General features: G+C 42.5%; 1 long non-coding RNA gene across 1 annotated transcript in view; it reads left to right on the top strand.

The window, feature by feature from the left end:
* The window catches only part of LOC113630887 (uncharacterized), a 4772-nt gene extending 628 nt beyond the window's left edge, over window positions 1–4144 (top strand). The window contains exons 2-3 of the long non-coding RNA XR_003437128.1: window positions 2898–2999; window positions 3674–4144. This is a non-coding gene — a long non-coding RNA (uncharacterized LOC113630887). The remainder of the gene's footprint in view (window positions 1–2897; window positions 3000–3673) is intronic.
* Window positions 4145–16015: the final 11871 nt, after the last annotated feature.

The raw sequence follows: 16015 nt of genomic DNA, 5'->3' as shown, positions 1-16015 counted from the left end.
GTGTGTGTGTGTGTGTGTGTGTGTGTGTGTGTGTGTGTGTGTGTGTGCGCGCGCGCGCGTACGTGCATGCACGTGTCTATAAAATGAATGGAGAAACCCAACCTCTCAGGGTCCAAGATGTGAACCTACTTTCCCTCTCTCCATTTTCGGCCTGCTGTGGGTGGAAGTGGCCAGGGTGGACCCTCCAGTCCCCTCTCCAGCTTCCACCCGAGAGCTGCAGGCTGCCTGCTGCTTCTTACCTCTCTGTACAAAGCCACTGCAAAACCCGCTCTATCTTCCTCCTCCTGACTCACCCATCCTCAGAGAGCTGGTGGCTCCTCTCCCTTCCTTCCCAAGCCCCACCCCACCCAAAGAGTTGCATGGCCTCTCTTCTGCACGGCTCTGTAGCAGATGCAGTTGGTGTTCTGTCACCTACTGGCTCTGTAACCTTGGGCAAGTCACTTAAGCTCTCTGAGTCTCAGCCTCAGGGAGACCACCCAGGGCCCCCAGGCTGGGCACTGCACAACTACAGACTATGCAGCCTGTCCCATGGTGCTCTTGGATTGAGCAATGCAGTGACCTGCCTCAGGTTCCTCCCACGAAGGTGGTAATACTACTGGGTGGATGACTATAATATAACATGTGTAAAATTCCTAGAACATACACTTAGAACTGGGCACTTAATAAGCACTTAAGTGGCAATCTTTAGAGTTGTTTTATTATCATCACTATTATTATTATTGCGTAAAGAGTGCTATCCTCCTTCTCCTCTGACCCATAGGGTGTGGTTGTAGGGTTGGTGGGAAGTTGAGTTTTTCAGAGCCGAGTGATGACTCTGGGGGGGTCACAGCAGTATGGACTGTTTTGTCTCAAGGAAGGTGTCTCTATTGCCCATCCGTGACCCAGGAACCGAGCCTGCTGCCATGATGGCCTGGGCTGAAATGAAACACATCCACAGACACACACTCAGAGAAGAACCATCTGCTCTTTACTCAGGGGATCCAATGATGAATGCAAACACGCAGGGGAAACTGGGTGTTGGCCCTATGATCTAGTGGACTTATCTCCCTGCACCATGCGGGGGGAGCCTTGCTGCCCATTCTTTTGGGACAGCCCATGATGAACATTCCCTAAGTTTTCTGAGTGCCCCATAAATACACCCCCTTCTTTCCTCATGCAACCACTCTTCCCCAGGGTCAACCTCCCAGGTTTTAGGGGCCTCTACCCTACTAGGAAGAAGTTCCCTTTTCTGATGAGTCTGTACTTCTGTGACGTCAAAGTGAGTGCCTTTTAAAATTTTGTGCCCTAGATGCCTCACCCTATTTCTGACCTCACTTCTGGCTGGCATATATTCACCAACTGTCTTGATTTGTGAATCAAAGTTGTTCCTTCACTTCTTGACATTTTTTAGGCAACAGTTGGTTTCTCCCCAGCCAAGGAAAGTGGGGAGAGCATTGAGCCCCAAAGAAAAGGTGTGTCTCTGTCAGTTTGGGCTGCTGTAACAAATACACTGTAGACTGGGTGGCTTAAACAACAGGTACTGGAGGCTGGAAGGTTCAAGATCAAGGTGCCAGTAAATCTGGTGTCTAGTGGGGACTCTCTTCTTGGTTTCAGATGGTTCTCTTCTAAATGTATCCTCACATGGCAGAGAGCAGAGCGGAGAGAAGAGAAGCAAGCTCTTTTGCCTCTTCTCCTGAGGGCACAAATTCCATTCAGTAGGGCTCCACCCTCATGACCTAATTACCTCCCAAAGGCCTCACCTCCTAAAACCATCACATTAGGGTTAAGATTTCAACAGATGAGTTCTGGGGGGACACAAACACTTGGTCCATGGCAGACAGGAAGGAAACCCTTCTGGCTATCCTTCATATTGTGCTATAGTTGGAATTTTTTTCTTGTCCTCAAGTGTCTAAATACACGTAGACCATCTTGCACCACAAGGGCTGATTTCTCTGCCAAAAACCATGATCAGGTCTATGTGGGAGATTCACATTCCCCCTGCTGCCATTACTCTGACTTTATTGTGCTTAAAATTGAATGGGCCTCAGAATCATCTGGAGGGCTTGTTAAAACATAAATCGCTGGGCTCTGAATTTCTGAGTCTGTAGGTCTGAGGTGGGGCCTACCATTGACATCTTACACTTTCTAGGTGATGCTGATGCTGCCGGTCCGGGAACCACATTTTGAGAACCACTGAGCCCCTCCCCCAGCCACAAAATCCTCTTCTTCAAACTTGGAGTCAGGATTCTCTTGACTGCAAAGCTTGCGTTGGGTTGGGGAGAGGGATGGAGTGGAGAAGGGAAGCTTCCTCACATTCTTATTATAGTTGCACACAAAAAAGTTAGCTCTTTATGAGCCTTATAATGAACAAGGCATTGTGAAATATGACTGGGATGAGATTGCTGGGTTCAATAAAGTACGAAAAATACTATATATTATTAGCACAGTGCTTTGTAGTTTATAAACGGCTTCCACATGCATTTTCTACTTTGATCCTTAGAGAGACCCTGGGAGGTGAGCAAGGCATATATCATCACCCCATGTTACAGAGGAGGAATCACAAGGGGAATTAACGTTTTTCCTTGCCTGCTGTGTTCCAGACACATTCCATAAAGATGCTCATCTAGACCTCACAACAACCCTCAGAAATTGGTATTATTACTTATCATGTGGATCAGGAAGCTTGGGGCTGAGAAGCTGAATGATTTGTCAAAGGTTGTGCATTTAATTAGCAGCAGAGCCAAAACTAAAATCAATTTCTCCTGACTCCCCATTCAGGACTCGGAAGACACAGTTACACATATTTTGTGTGTGCAGTTGGGGTGAAATTTATAACTATTCAAGCAGTTGTAACTCTTTTTAAGAGAATTTTTTTTGGTCCTTTCAGATTCTGTCTTGACTCCTCTCTCTGTGTTCAGTTTTTTCAATCTAGGTTTTCAATCCTTTGTGACACAGAATCAAGGTACTTGGAAGAGAGTGTTGGAACCAGAGGCGAAGCTGAGTTACATTCAGAAGAGGGAGTAAGTGGAGGGGAGGTGGTTGGGGAATGCCTTGTGGGCTAAGTGTTGAAAGTTTTGTGGGTTTGGCAAGTGGGAGACCCCAGAGCAGCTGCCGGGTGGGAACTGGGAGAAGAAAGAGAGTGGGATTTCACAGAGTTTGTCTCTGCATTTAAATTGGATCTCTCTTACTATTCTTAAAGAGATGCAGGGAAAATTGACACAAATGTAAAATTACTTTTGGCTGCTGAACTGTGCTCATTTGTATGTGATGCTGTGCAGAAAATGGGTTACCTGGGACACCATTTTATATTAAGGCTATGTACGCATGTGTTTTAAAGTTAGGATGTTTGAATGTGAAAGATAAGGTGTAAAAATATGGTTCAGTGGCAGAGATACTAAGGCTGGGAAGGAAAGAGATAAGGGGAGAAGGAGAAATAAAAGAGAAAGAAACAAAGAAGAAAAAAAAAGCGGGGGGGGGGGAGGTATTAGAAAAATGGACAGATGGGGTAAATATACAGAGAAGTATCTTGAAAATAGAAACAAATTGGCATAAAGTAAGTTTGTCTTCTACTCGTTTCCCAAGGCTCTCTGCTACTGTGTTTCTCAAAATGTGATTAACTATTAGGAATATATTTTCCATTGTTACTCACTACTTATACACATATATAACTGGAAAAAACCTTTTTCTTTTTCAGGGACTAATGCTTACCTTACAGTCCCCCATGAGCCACATTTACCAGTATTCATGTCCCTCCCCCAGTGACTGACTTCAACTAGCAAGACATTAGCAAGGGTGATGCAAGGGGAGGCTTGCTAAGCTCTTGCACAATGGGGCCTGTCCTCCTGGAATTTTGCTCTTGTGATGTACTCCCTTGGAACCCAGAAATCATACTGTGGCTGCCCAAATTAGCAGTACGGAGAGGCCACTGGTTGGAGCACTGAGGCCCTAGCTGACACCCAATCTGAGCTCCCAGCCAATAGCCAGCCTCAGCTTGCCAACAATGTAAATGACGCATCTTGAAAGTGGGTCCTCCAGCCTCAGTTGAGCCACAACAACTGGTGCCCATGGAGCAGAGAAGAGCTGTCTTCACTGAGCCCTGCCTAAATTCCAGAATTATGAACAAATAAATGTTGCTTCAAGCCCGCCAAGTTTTGGGTTAGGTTTGTTATGCAGCCATAGGTAACATTCTAACTACACGCAGTGCACAGTGGTAGTTTCTATTGTATTCAATTCTATCTTATTTGTCAAGATGGTAAATTGATTTCATGACTTACTAATGAGTCATGATCCACAATTTGAAAAGTGCTGCTCTAATCAATGGCAGATGTGTTTGAGACAATCTGTTTTCCAACCTCTCCCTCTATCCTGTTGCTCTTAGCCTCTGTGACATAAAAGAGATGAGAGGTAATCTCAAGATGTCACCCAGTCCAGGGCTGTGTCTCACAAAGGGCTGCCCCTAAAGCCATCTGGGTCTCCAGGTAGACAATTCTATTCAGTAGATAATTTTACTCAGGAATTATTTAGCCCTTTTGTATGCCTGGCTCTGAATCCTGCAAGCACAGTTTATAATCAAGCATGGTCTACTGGTACCCAAGATACTAAAGTTTTCACTACAAAGGGAGGATGGATATCACTCCCCCAACCCCTGCCCCATATACCCATCCTATGCCCTCTATTTCTCAAGACTCTGGGTTAAGATGAAGCAAGCATGTCCTATGTCATTAAAGCTTCTTATAACACAGTCCTGCCACTTACTTGTTTTCCCCCAAATACAGCAATCCCTGCATCATATTCCACAGAACAAAAATATCAGGACCACCAGGGGAGCCTGTTAAATGCAGATTCCCAGGCCCAACTAAGTGATATGAGCTCAAAAAAGATCCCTGGAGAGTGGTACCTGGAAATATGCATTTTTATGAGGTCCCCAGCCAGTTCTGCTGAACATGGACCTATAGGTTTAACTATTCTAGGGGCTAAGGTCTGGATCAGTGCATTTCAGCCTTTCCTGCCTCAAGTCATAGTAAGAAATATGTTCCCATTCTGTTCCTACACACACATATGTATCTGTAGAGGAAACAGAAGTTTCATCAGACTCTACCGTTGATGTATGCTGCACTTTGAATTTTCTATACTGTTTTATTTTTTTCAAAGGCTGATAGTAACTCATTAAACTGATTTTATGATTCACCAGTGGGTCACACTGTACCATTAGTAATAAGCCTGGCCTAAGCAGGCTATGTGTCTATCCAGTAGACATGGCAGATTCTCCAGAGTTTTGCTGTAATAATGATTGTTTGGAGTTGCAAGCCTGGTCTCCATCTTTTTCCAATGTGCCTTCTGATTCTACTGCTACCAGGGTTTATATTCACATAGCACTTACTTAACCACATCCCTCTTTGTCATTGTTGGGTCTCCAGCTCAGCCTAGGCTGGGACTCAGGGTGCAGCTGAATCAGGGCCTGGGGCTCCCTCCAGGGCTCAGTTTGCAAGAACCAGTAACTCTGGGAGCTTTTGGTTGCTGGGAGAAGGACATAGGGCAGGGCTGTGACAGCTAACCTCTGCTTTTTCCCCATGATGGTTGTTCCTGAGTCCTCAGGAAGCAGGAACTGGAGTTCCAAGTCCATGAATGGTATCTACGAAGGGCTGTGTGCACCTCCTGCAAGGGCGGAGCTTCTCCAACGTCCAGCTGCTCTAAAGACCTAAGAGGCACCTCTCAGGACTCCCAGAAACAAATTGGAGAAGATGGTGTTATCCAATAATTTAAGTAACTTTGTCTTGAATTTGTATTTTCATCTTACATCACTTCTTGGGCTGAGAAGTTCCCTAGATTTATTGCCTTCTGTATAAGTAGGGCTTGCTTGTCCCTAACTCTTTCAAGTCCAAAGTGGGCGACTATCACAGGCTACTCCAGGACTAGGCACCTGTCCTTATTCCCTGTCCCATCCTCTCTGGGATGCTTGACCTTCTTCTCAGTTTCATCCTTCAGCCAGATGAGGACCCATCTTCTCTGTCCTCAGACTTCAGCCTTTCTACCCCCTCCATCATTTTTGACATTTAAGACAGCCACTGAAGTCAAAGCAGATTCAAAAACGTGCCATTCATGGTGTCCAAGAAAGCCAAACGGATCCCCAAATGATTGATTTAGTGGTTGCAGCTGGGCCTGGATGCAGACAGACAGCTAATGAGGTAATTTTTCTAAATGCAAAGTGTAAACAAGATAACAGCTCCCTCCCTCTCTCTGAGTCTCTCTGGGTTTCTCTCCCTTTCTTTCAATTTTCTGCAGAGATGCACATACCAGTTTGTATTTTATACCTTTACGAGTTGAAATGTGTCCCCTCAGAATGATATGCTGGGAGTCCTAATGCCCAGAATGTGGCCTTATTTGGAGATGGGATCTTTTCAGAGGTGGTCGAGTTAAAATGAGGTCATTAGGGTGAGCCCTAATCCAGTATGATTGGTGCCCTTATGAAGAGGGGACAATTTGGACATAGAGAGAAGCATGCATAGAGGGAAGATGATATAAGGAGACACAGAGAAGCCATCAACTACAAGCCAAGGAGAGAGGCCTGGAACAGATCCCTTCCTCACAGCCCTCAGAAGGAACCAACCCTACTGACACCTTGATCTTGGAATTCCAGCCTCCAGAACAGTGAGACAATACATTGCTATTGTTTAAGCCACCCAGTCTATAGCACTTTGTTACAGCAGTCCCAGCAAACTAATACACACACATTTAAAGTGGTTTGCTTCTGTGTTATCTCAGTTGGTCATTCTCCTTCCTGAGGTAGGGGAGGGCAAAGAAGGTGAAGATTTCCTGTGAAGCTGGTGAGGCTTATTCAGGGCCTTCAGCTACACCAGCCCTTCCAGAGCCCTGGCAGGACTGTCTGTGATGTCTCCATGTAGTCACATGTTTCTGTAAAATGAGCAAATGATGCTTAAACTGCCAGGGTTATGACTACTGACTCTTCACGGCAGCTTCCCAGCCAGCACACTTTCCATCACATCATGTGGCCTTCGGGTAGCCACACGGCATTCTTAAACCTGGATAAAAGGCATTTGAGTCGACAATGTAGATAGTTGGGGTTCAGTGGGATACATGTATGGTTTGTGGCCACTCCCACCTATAATTAAATTTTGCTAGTCACCCCAGTGGAGGAATGGCTTCCAGGGATGCTACTACTGCCCTCTGTGTCCATTCACCTTGTAATGGGACACAAAAGTGTAGGCCAAAGTCAGGTCACTGCGTGAAGAGAGCCCATGGCAACCAGCACCAGAAGTGTGTGAGGAGTGGAGAAAAATCAGGTTTGAAACATGGAGCCAGAAGTTGGTCTATGGAAATTCTTCCACTCATCACATTCATAAAATTATTAGTCCTTAAAAGTTTAGTATCGGATCCTGAACCAAGATGGTGGAGGAGAAGGATGTGCTCTCTCTCCCTCTTGTGGGAACACCAGAATCACAGCTAGCTGCTGGACAATCATCAACAGGAAGACACTGGAACTCAACAAAAAAGATACCCCATATCCAGAGACAAAGGAGAAGCCACAATGAGACAGTAGGAGGGGCGCAATCACAGTAAAATCAAATCCTATAACTGCTGGGTGGGTGACTCACAGACTGGAGAACACTTATACCACAGAAGTCCACCCACTGGAGTGAAGGTTCTGAGCCCCACGTCAGGCTTCCCAACCTGGGGGTCTGGCAATGGGAGGAGGAATTCCTAGAGAATCAGACTTTGAAGCCTAGTGGGATTTGATTGCAGGACTTTGACAGGACTGGGGGAAACAGAGACTCCATTCTTGGACGGCACACACAAAGTAGTGTGTGCATTGGGACCCAGGGGAAGGAGCAGTGACCCGAGGGGAGAATGAACCAGACCTACCTGCTAGTGTTGGAGGGTCTCCTGCAGAGGTGGGGGTGGCTGTGGCTCACCGTGGGGACAAGGACACTGGCAGCAGAAGTTCTGGGAAGTACTCCTTGGTGTGAGCCCTCCCAGAGCCTGCCAAAGAGCCCAGGTAGGCTCCAGTGTTGGGTTGCCTCAGGCCAAACAACCAACAGGGCGAGAACCCAGCCCCACCCATTAGCAGTCAAGTGGATTAAAGTTTTACTGAGCTCTGCCCACCAGAGCAACAGTCAGCTCTACCCACCACCAGTCCCACCCATCAGGAAACTTGCACAAGCCTCTTAGATAGCCTCATCCACCAGAGGGCAGACAGCAGAAGCAAGAACAACTACAATCCTGCAGCCTGTGGAAAAAAAAAACACATTCACAGAAAGATAGACAAGATGAAAAGGCAGAGGGCTATGTACCAGATGAAGGAACAAGATAAAACGTCAGAAAAACAACTAAATGAAGTGGAGATAGGCAAACTTCCAGAAAAATAATTCAGAATAATGATAGTGAAGATGATCCAGGACCTCGGAAAAAGAATGGAGGCAAGGATCGACAAGATGCAAGAAATGTCTAACAAAGACCTAGAAGAATTAAAGAACAAACAAACAGAGATGAACAGTACAATAACCGAAATGAAAACTACACTAGAAAGAATCAATAGCAGAATAAATGAGGCAGAAGAGTGCATAACTGACCTGGAAGACAGAATGCTGGAATTCACTGCTGTGCAACAGAATAAAGAAAAAAGAATGAAAAGAAATGAAGACAGGCTAAGAGACCTCTGGGACAACATTAAGCACAACAACATTCACATTAAAGAGTCCCAGAAGGAGAAGAGAGAAAGGACCAGAGAAAACATTTGAAGAGATTATAGTTGAAAACTTCCCCAACTTGGGAAAGAAAATAGCCACCCAAGTCCAGGAAGCACAGAGAGGCTCATACAGGATAAATCCAATGAGAAACATGCAGAGACACACAGTGATCAAATTGGCAAATATTAAAGACAAAGAAAAATTATTGAAAGCAGCAAGGGAAAAACGACAAATAACATAAAAGGGAACTCCCATAAGGTTAACAGCTGATTTCTCAGAAGAAACTCTACAAGCCAGAGGAAGTGGCATGATATACTTAAAGTGATGAAAAGGAAGAACCTACAACCAAGATTACTCTACCCAGCAAGGATCTCATTCAGATTCAATGGAGAAATCAAAAGCTTTACAGACAAGCAAAAGCTAAGAGAATTCAGCACCACCAAACCAGCTCTACAACAAATGCTAAAGGAACTTCTCTAAGTGGGAAACACAAGAGAAGACAAGGACCTACAAAAGCAAACCCAAAACAAGAAAATGGTAATAGGAACATACATATTGATAATTATCTTAAACATGAATGGATTAAATGCTCCAACCAAAAGTACAGGCTTGCTGAATGGATACAGAAACAAGACCCATATATATGTTGTCTGCAAGAGACCCACTTCAGACCTAGGGACACATACAGACTGAAAGTGAGGGGATGGAAAAAGATATTCCATGCCAATGGAAATCAAAAGAAAGCTGGAGTAGCAATACTCATATCAGATAAAATAGACTTTAAAATAAAGAATGTTACAAGAGACAAAGAAGGACACTACATAATGATCAAGGGATCAATCCAAGAAGAAGACATAACAATTATAAATATATATATATATATGCAACCAACATAGGAGCACCTCAATACATAAGGCAACTGCTAACAGCTATGAAAGAGGAAATCAACAGTAACACAATAATAGTGGGGGACTTTAACACCTCAATTACACCAATGGACAGATCATACAAAATGAAATCAAATAAGGAAACAGAAGCTTTAAATGACACAACAGACCAGATAGATTTAGTTGATATTTATAGGACATTCCATCCAAAAACAGCAGATAACACTTTCTTCTCAAGTGCGCACGGAATATTCTCCAGGATAGATCACATCTTGGGTCACAAATCAAGCCTCAGTATATTTAAGAAAATTGAAATCATATCAAACATCTTTTCTGACCACAACACTATGAGAGTAGAAATGAATTACAGGGAAAAAACGTAAAAAACACAAACACATGGAGGCTAAACAATATGTTACTAAATAACCAAGAGATCATTGAAGAAATCAAAGAGGAAATCTGACAATGAAAACACGACTATCCAATACCTATGGGATGCAGCAAAAGCAGTTCTAAGAGGGAAGTTTATAGCTATACAAGTCTACCTCAAGAAACAAGAAAAAACTCAAATAAACAATCTAACCTTACACCTAAGGGAACTAGAGAAAGAAGAACAAACAAAACCCAAAGTTAGCAGAAGGAAAGAAATCATAAGGATCAGAGCAGAAGTAAATGAAATAGAAACAAAGAAAACAATAACAAAGATCAATAAAACTAAAAGCTGGTTCTTTGAGAAGATAAACAAAATTGATAAACCATTATCCAGACTCATCAAGAAAAAGAGGGAGAGGACTCAAATCAATAAAATTAGGAATGAAAAAGGAGAAGTTACAACAGACACGGCAGAAATACAAAGCATCCTAAGAGACTACTACAGGCAACTCTATGCCAGTAAAATGGACAACCTGGAAGAAATGGACAAATTCTTAGAAAGGTATAACCTTCCAAGACTGAGCCAGGAGGAAATAGAAAATATGAACAGACCAATCACAAGTAATGAAACTGAAACTGTGATTAAAAGTCTTCCAACAAACAAAAGTCCAGGACCAGATGGCTTCACAGGTGAATTCTATCAAACATTTAGAGAAGAGCTAACACCAATCCTTCTCAAATTCCTCCAAAAAACTGCAGAGGAAGGAACACTCCCAAACTCATTCTATGAGGCCACCATCACCCTGATCTCAAAACCAGACAAAGATACTACAGAAAAAGAAAATTACAGACCAATATCACTGATGAATATAGATGCAAAAATACTCAACAAAATACTAGCAAATGGAATCCAACAACACATTAAAAGGATCATACACCATCATCAAGTGGGATTTATCCCATGGATGCAAGGATTCTTCAATATATGCAAATCAATCAATGTGATACACCATATTAACAAATTGAAGAAGAAAAACAATATGATCATCTCAATAGATACCGAAAAAGATTTTGATAAAATTCAACACCCATTTATGATAAAAACTCTCCAGAAAGTGAGCATAGAGGGAACCTACCTCAACATAATAAAGGCCATATATGACAAACACACAACAAACATCATTCTCAGTGATGAAAAACTGAAAGCTTATCCTCTAAGATCAGGAACAAGACAAGGACGTCCACTCTCACCACTATTATTCAACATAGCTTTGGAAGTCCATGGCAATCAGAGAAGAAAAAGAAATACAAATTGCAAAAGAAAAAGTAAAACTGTCACTGTTTCCAGATGACATGATACTGTACACAGAGAATCCTAAAGATGCCACCAGAAAACTACTAGAGCTGATGAATGAATCTGGTAAAGTTGCAGGATACAAAATGAATGCACAGAAATCTCTTGCATTCCTATACACTAATGATGAAGAATCTGAAAGAGAAATTAAGGAAACACTCCCACTTACCACTGTAACTAAAAGAATAAAATACCTAGGAATAAACCTACCTCGGAGACAAAAGACCTGTATGCAGAAAACTATAAGACACTGATGAAAGAAATTAAAGATGATACCAACAGATGGAGAGATATACCATGTTCTTGGATTGGAAGAATCAATATTGTGAAAATGATTATATTACCCAAAGCAATCTATAGATTCACTGCAATCCCTATCAAATTACCAATGGCATTTTTTACAGAACTGGAACAAAAAATCTTAAAATTTGTATGGAGACACAAAAGATCCTGAATAGTCAAAGCAGTCTTGAGGGAACAAAACGGAGCTGAGGAATCAGACTCCCTGACTTCAGACTATACTACAAAGCTACAGTAATCAAGACAATATGGTACTGGCACAAAAACAGAAATGTAGATCAATGGAACAAGATAGAAAGCCCAGAGATAAACCCATGCACTTATGGTCAACTAATCTATGACAAAGGAGGCAAGGATATACAATGGAGAAAAGATAGTCTCTTCAATAAGTGGTGCTGGGAAAACTGGACAGCTTCATGTAAAAGAATGAAATTAGAACATGCCCTAACACCATAAACAAAAATAAACTCCAAATGGATTAGAGACCTAAGTGTAAGACCGGACACTATAAAACTCTTAGAGGAAAACATAGGAAGAACACTCTTTGACATAAATCACAGCAAGATCTTTTTTAATCCACTTCTTAGAGTAATGGAGATAAAAACAAAAATAAACAAATGGGACCTAATGAAACTTCAAAGCTTTCACACAGCAAAGGAAACCATAAACAAGAAAAAAAGGCAACCCTCAGAATGGGAGAAAATATTTGCAAACGAATCAACGGACAAAGGATTAATCTACAAAATATATAAACAGCTCATGCAGCTCAATATTAAGTAAACAAACAACGCAATCCAAAAATGGGCAGAAGACCTAAATAGACATTTCTCCAAAGAAGACATACAGATGGCCAAGAAGCGCATGAAAAGCTGCTCAACATCACTAATTATTAGAGAAATGCAAATCAAAACTACAATGACGTATCACCTCACAGCAGTTAGAATGGGCATCATCAGAAAATCTACAAAAAACAAATGCTGGACAGGGTGTGGAGAAAAGGGAACCGTTTTGCACTGTTATTGGGAAAGTAAATTGATACAGCCACTATGGAGGAGAGTATGGAGGTTCCTTAAAAAACCAAAAATAAAATTACCGTATGATATGACAATACCACTACTGGGCATATACCCAGAGAAAACCATAATTGAAAAATACACATGCACCCCAATATTCATTGCAGCACTATTTACAATAGCCAGGTCATGGAAGCCACCTAAATGCCCATCAACAGACGAATGGATAAAGAAGATGTGGTACATATATACAATGGAATATTGCTCAGCCATAAAAAGGTACGAAATTGGGTCATTTGTTGAGACGTGGATGGATCTAGAGACTGTCATACAGAGTGAAGTAAGTCAGAAAGAGAAAAACAAATAACATATATTAACACATATACGTGGAACCTAGGAAAATGGTACAGATGAACCGGTTTGCAGGGTGGAAATTGAGACACAGATGTAGAGAACAAACGTATGGACACAAAGCGGGGAAAGCCACGGGGGATGGGGGTGGTGGTGTGATGAATTGGGAGATTGAGATTGACGTGTATACACTGATGTGTATAAAATTGAGGACTAATAAGAACCTGCTGTATTAAAAAAATAAATTAAATAAAATTCAAAAATTAAAAAAAAAATAAAGCACCTTAAAAAGAAAAGAAAAGAAAAAAAGAACAAGCAAATTAAATAGATGTAAATGGATATAGAGAGTTGGGAAGAGAGATAGAGAATATTACCTTGTATAATTTAACCTTGTGTAATTTTAGCTGACTAAACCTGGATGAATTTGTTATAGTTGTTTAAATAAGCTTTAATATCAACTGTGTACATATGTAATACTAAAACTTAATTTTCCTTCGTCTGCTGAAAGGCAAGTTTTCTTGAACTATTGGTCAGCTCCTGATAAGAGATTACAAAAGGATTTCTTTACCTTTTAATTAATCTTCCTAGAAAGCAAAGATTTTGTATTTTATCAAAATAATTTCCTGTGCTTCATGTTTTATTTGATTACTTTAGAAAACTGAATCATCTCAACATTAAAAGAGCTGTTTTGTTCACAATTAAAAAAAAAGTTTAGTATCAGAGGGGTATGACAATTTCTTTGGTTAATAAGAATAATTAAATTATTTTATTAAATGATTATTATAATCAATAATAATAATTAAATAATTTAATGCATACAAATGTATTTTTCTGGATTGTGTGACATTGGTAGTATCTGTCAGCTCTTTAGAATTTCTCATTTGTTACGATTTCTTTTCTTATTTGAAATATTTGCTTTTGTATCTGATTTTGTTGATTATTGAGCTCCTGCCTCGTGTTAGGCCCCAGGAACCCAGGAGTGAACCAAGCAGGCAGAGAGCTTATAGTCAAGTTGGGGAGGAGGGCGACACCACCAACCCTGCAAAGGGACTGCTGTTTGCACCATCGTTAAGGTGTTCTGTTTCCCCTGGTGGGGAAAAGTGGTCATTTTCAGTAGGAAATAACATTTTCTTAACAACACTTCCTGACGACCACTGCATACGTGGCAGATGAGCAGAGTGAAATAAAAACTGAGTTTAAATTTGGGTGTTGGACGGTCTGCCAGTTTCTCTCTGCAGGAAAGTCATTCAATTCCAAAACACCGGCCTCACCACAAGATATTAAAATCTGTTCCGCAAAATCGCAAATTACCACCAATTTGGGCAAATGATTCAAACAGGAAGTTACACCTGCTCTTGCCAAGCCTCCACCATATCAGGGAGGATTATCAGACTCAGAGGGGGCTGACCAGGATGGGCTTCTTCATTTGTTTATTCAGTCTTGACCTGAAGGACATACTGATCACTCATCACAGTGATATTTGGTCTTTGGGAAGGTTCAGAGTTGGTACTTTTGCTTCAGCCATGGGAATGGATTTGCTGATGAGAGGATGGTCTTCGAGGTGGGGAGAGTGGAAAAGTGATGATCTGGACCAGAAATGGCAAGGCTCGATGGGAGGAATTTGGCTAATGCAGACAAGCCTTGATGGGAAGTAAGGAGCTGACGTGGTGGAAGGCAAGGGGGCCGGAGATGGTCGATGGGGGTCTTCCATTCGAATGTGGGTTTTATTCTATAGGTCATAAGGGACTACTGAATATTCCTGAGCCCCAGGGGCAACAAGAACACAGCTGTGTTTGAGATAATCAGCTTGTCAGCTATAGGGCAGGAAGATGAGTTTGGAAGCAGGGATATAGGTTCCTGGTTCCTCTGTTAATTCTGGGGAGAGAGGTTGGACCGCGAGGCTGATGGTGGAAACTGGGCAAGAGTTTGTAACTCAGGGTGTGGGGATGGGAGGAAGAGGTGCTCAAGAATGGAGGGGGTTAACCTGAGGGGCACCACGGGTCCTGGTCTCCAGGCGTCGTGAACAGCAATCAGGCCCCGGGCCATGCTGACCTGACTCAGCATCTTCCAATCATCACCCTCATTAGAACATCTAAGCCCAAGTGGCTGTCTGTGATTGTGTGCTTTTGTACGAATTAATTCATCCTCATTGGAAGGAGCAATCCAGATGCCCAGTGTCCCCCACCCCAACCAGAGTTTGGGGACCAGGGGTGGATGAACTGCTAGGCCAAACTTTCCAAACTTCGGTAGCACTGCAGGAAGGAAGATGTGGGACACATTTGCTGTGGTGAATCATGGCTGTGTCTTCAGCAGGTGCTCCGTGAAGGAAGGTTGGATATCAGAGATATCTTTTTGAGGCTGCTTTATAACAAGCCGTGAGAATCTCCTTCTTTGTTTTACGTTTCACTGAAGCAGGGCCTCTGAACCACGACTGCTTCCCAAACAGCAGTCGAGGCTGCAAATCAAGGCAGTCTTGCACCTGCAGGACGCAGGTGGCCAGAGGTGGCTCTGGACGATCATCAGTCTTTCTCTGCCACACCTTGGGGTCCCCAACTCAGCAGCAGCCACCTGTCTTTGTGTCACCTTTGGCCATGAAGGCAGGATATACCTATCCCAGAAAAGCAGGTCCACATCCAGGTCCTCTGTTGCTTTTTCTGTTCATCCACTTGCCACCCAGTTGGGCACCCCCTCCTCCGCAAAGCCTTCCATCCCAGCCTAGGTCTCTTCCTCCTGTGACCCTGTGAAGACTAGACTCACTTGGTATTTAGCCTGTGCGTCCTGTTTCTTCTCTTAGATATCTTTTCTTTTTTATTTCTTTCAGGTTTGAGCCTATTCTTAGCCTCCTCCAATAAATTCTTTCTTTGAAAGGAAGGACTGTGTCTTATACTTAAGGTGACATAGATCTTTCATCTAAACCCAGATGCTTCCAAGAGTGGTATAGGTGTTGCCGATGCCTGCTAATATTTTCTTGACACTCGCTGTTCTTACGCATGCTGACATTTTCTGACTGCGAGCCTGAGGCCTTTCTCTGTTCACTGAAGCAGGCGGGAAAGG

This window comes from Aethalodelphis obliquidens, unplaced genomic scaffold, assembly GCF_003676395.1.
Source record: "Aethalodelphis obliquidens isolate GAN/ISIS:26980383/991018 unplaced genomic scaffold, ASM367639v1 scaffold31, whole genome shotgun sequence".
NCBI lineage: Eukaryota > Metazoa > Chordata > Mammalia > Artiodactyla > Delphinidae > Aethalodelphis > Aethalodelphis obliquidens.
This window is presented reverse-complemented; position numbering and strand designations above follow the sequence as displayed.